Source organism: Papaver somniferum, chromosome 7, assembly GCF_003573695.1.
Source record: "Papaver somniferum cultivar HN1 chromosome 7, ASM357369v1, whole genome shotgun sequence".
Classification (NCBI taxonomy): domain Eukaryota; kingdom Viridiplantae; phylum Streptophyta; class Magnoliopsida; order Ranunculales; family Papaveraceae; genus Papaver; species Papaver somniferum.
Window position 1 is genome coordinate 24,543,527 of NC_039364.1, and position 4,247 is coordinate 24,547,773.

Consider the following 4,247-nt stretch of genomic DNA (forward strand, 5'->3'; position numbering starts at 1 on the left):
ACAGGTTCCCTTTGGAATCTTAAAGCAGTTCATTTGATAAATGCTGGAGGTTGAGGTGACAGTTTGGATCATAGTAACTTTTCCAGCTGTAGATAGATTGGTTTTCCAACCATCAAGTCTATGTTTTAATTTATCTACACAAGGCTTGAATTCTTGAACTTTGCTTCTATTGGTGAAGAGAGGGGATCCCAATTATTTATCTGTAATTTTGATCCTTTGTACATGCATGGCATCACTTATGTTATCTGCAATGTCGGGAGCAGTGTTCTTGCTGAAGAATATACCTGATTTAGCAAAGTTGATCAACTATCCATAGGATTGACCAAAATCTTGGAAAATCTTGATTATATTGTTACATTCTTCCTTATTGGCTTTGCAGAAGATCATGCATTCATCAGCAAAGAGAAGGTGACTAATGGAAGGAGCTCCATTGTAAATTTTTGTTCCATGTATAAGATCTTGTGATTCTGCAAAGACCAGATATCTAGAGAGAGCTTCCATGCAGAATAAGAATAAGTAAGGTGAAAGGGGATCTCCTTGTCTGAGTCCTCTAGTTGGTTTGAAGAAATTTCTAGGAGAACCATTAACCAGAACAACAAGGTTGGTGGTGGAGATGCATTGATGAATTAGGTTGCACCACTGAGTGCTGAATCCCATTTGAGTCATAACCTTGATAAGAAATTCCCAGTTGACCTTATCAAAAGCTTTGGCCATGTCAATCTTGATACCCATAGTTCCATTAGCTCATTTTTTTTCCCTTTTCTGGTGTTCATATGATGGATAAGTTCATGAGCTATGGCTATGTTGTCAGAGATTTGTCTGCCATGTATAAAGGCAGATTGAAAGGGGGATATAAGTTTGGGTAGAAGAGGTTTGAGTCTTTGGGCAAGAGGCTTGGATATGATTTTATAAGCGGTATTACATAAGGGTATAAGTCTGAATTGAGACGGGGTAGTGGGATTTTCAGTTTTGGGGATGAGAGAAATGAAAGTAGAGTTCATCTTTCTAAGAAGGAAACCTGATGTGAAGAAATTTTGGACCATGTTGTTGATGTTCTCGCCTACAACTTCCCAGTTAGCTTGAAAAAAGTTTGATGGGAAACAATTAGGACCTGGAGCCTTGTCCCCTGCCATACTAAATAGAATATCTTTGATTTCCACAACATCATGGATTCTTAGAAGGTTATTATTCCCAGTGTTGGTGATAGTGGTGGAGATGAGGTTTATGAGGGACTGGTTGATGGTTATAGGTTCAGCAGTAGCCATATTAGCAAAATGATTGGTGAAGCAGAGGGCTATCTCATTACTGTTGTGTAGCCAAGATCCATCTTCTTGTTGGATTGAGACAATTTTATTCCTTCTGTATCCTTTCTTGGCAGAGATGTGGAAGAAGCTGGTGTTTTTATCTCCAAGCTTGATGATATGGTCTTTGCTTTTAGTCTTACGAAAACTTTCTTGAATATTCTGCCAATGTTCAACCCTCTTCTTAGCCTCTCTAGTTACCTTCCCTCTATTATTGTTGAATTGATTCTTAGTGATCCATTCCAAGTGTTGTAGACTTTCTTCAAGGTTTGTCTTGATGTTACCATATATTTCCTTGTTCCATTTCTTTAATTTGACTTTAATATCTCTTAACTTCCTAGCAATCTTGATAGAAAGAGAATCTTTATGCCGAGTCTTCCAACATTCAGCTATGATTTCTTTACAATCTTTGTGATCTATCCAGGGACCAAAGAATTTGAAAGGAAAGTGTCCTTCTTTCCAGTTAGGATTGGTTTTGAGGATAATGGGGTTATGATCAGAGCCAATAGAAGGAAGGTTGGAGATGGTGGAATTTGGGTGTATTTCAAGCCAGTTTTCATTGGCTAGTCCTGTGTCTAATCTTTGTTCAGTGAGATGAGGACCCACACTTCTGTTGGTCCATGTGAATGGACACTCAGTGTAACCCAAATCATTAAGATTAGTTGCTTCCAATTTCTCCAAAAAAAATGTTAGCTTCATGAGAATCAATAGAGTGTTGGCTGATTTTTTCATGATCATGCAACACAAAGTTCAGGTCATCCATTATCAACCAAGGTAGGGTGTTAATCTTATCAGTATTTTCTATCATTTTCCAGGAATTTAATTTATCAAGAGTAGTATAGGGACTGCCATAGTAGCCTGTGAATAACCAAGGATCCCCTACACTAGGGTAAACAGTGGCACTAATATGATAGTTGGAGAAGTCTTGTATAATGACTTCTAGATTGGTTTTACAGGCTAAGACAAGGCGACCGACATTTTTAGTTTTTCCTCTAGGTTCTACAAACCAAAAATTAGTGACTCCTATGTTGCTAAGAATAGATTTTAGATTTATAGTTTGTTGTTTGGTTTCAAATAAAAAGAGGATGTCTGGATTATGTTTATTTAACATATTGTTAAGATATCTACTTGTGTTGGGTTTTCCTAATCCTTTAAAATTCCATGACATGATAGAGAAAAATTGCCAGAAGTAGGAAACAGTAGTATAAGTGAAAATTATGATTAAGTATCCTAAGTAAGGAATATCATGAAGCATGGTAGTGTTGCGAGTAGTTAAACTATGCTTGAATAATGTCATCAAAACTAGAGTAATCTTGATAAATATAAAATGCAAGCTTTGAGTAAGAGAGATAATCATAAGAAGAAATACCTGAGGATTTAAGAATGGGTTTGCTCCCTCAAGGCTGCCAGTAGTCAGATCATTTAGTTGGTCTTCCTCCATTTGCATTATTTGAGTGTTGCTCTTGTTAGTGGGTTGAGCTTGGTCCCAGTGATGGAGAAGATTTCCAGTGGAAATAAGGGGGATGAACAGTTTCCTTTTTAGATCAATTATCTGAGGATGAATTTCAGTATCTACAACCTTGAGTTTGAACTCCTTTTTTCTTCTTTCCCATAACAACTTCTTATGGTTGTGGAAATATTCATTGATTTGATTTTGTATATCAGACAGGGAAGGTAGAGATTCAAAAACAGTTGGTGCTCAATTAGTGGTGTTTGGGTATTGATTGGTATTATTGATTTTTGGGAAAATATTCTGAGGAATGATAGTATTCTCTACACCAGCCTCAATAGTTGGATGATGTTTCCTAGCAGCAACTTTAATGTTGATGCCTTTCTTCTTCATCATTCTATCCTTATTCCCACTACTTTCAATGAGTTTTTGTGCTTCTTTTGACAGGCTATGACTTCAATGTTAGTAGTTGGAACTTCTCCACTGATGGGTTGGTGCAGACCAGCTTTAAAGATGATATAATCCTCTGGACCATCTAATTCTTCTGTGTTATTCTTGATGATGATTTGTCTTTGTGCTAGCCTCATTTTGATAGCAAACTCCTCAGCAACATCTTTATCTGATAATGTTTTGAGGGCTACTGGTATTGGAGCTGTTAGGGGTGTTGGAAGTTGAGGGATAAGATTTATTGATATTGGATGGATGGGTATTGTGTGTGACATTTTGATTATTTTCTTCCTTTTCCTCACATAAAGGGACAAGATGGTCAAGGATTCTGCAGACTTTGCAGAAAGCAATGCCATTCAAAGCATATGCCATTTCAAGCCAGTAGGAGGTGGTAGGGGTTTAATAAGCATCAATGCCAAATTTTAGAGCTCTGGACACATCAATGGTTAGGAGAACTTCTAAATTCTTTTTATCTTCATCCCTTCCATAAGCTTTCCTAGCTTCTTGAAAGATTCCAGTTGGTTTGAGGATGTTTCTCATATCAGGAATGATGTGTCTGGGAACTCTTTTCACCAGTACCCAAATCCAAACTTTTTAGAAGTTTGCTTCATCAATGAATTCAGGTCCAGCAGGAGGAACTTCGGTAGAACTATGAGTTTGTCAAAAATTACTCTGGTACCTTCTCTTCTGAAGACTTTGTAGTCTTCTATGCTGCCAAGTTTGATAGAATAATAGTTCCTTCTATTTTTCCAAATGTTCACTTCTGCATTTCTCCTGAGCTCCCAGCTTGAGTTGATAAACATTGAGATAGTTCTGGTTTCATGGGATATTTTGCTACAATATCTGCCAATAAAGACCCATTTCCAATCTTCTTTCTTTTTTGGTAGAATATTCTCATAATTGATAAATACTTTAGGAAAAAGGTCTTCAGGGATGTATAATGAAGAATTCATCTGTTCTACCAGGTTTTCAACTTGATCTGAGGATTTAGTTCCTGAGGAGGAAGCCATGGAAGGGGTTTTAGTGATGGTGGTGGTGATGTGGGTGAA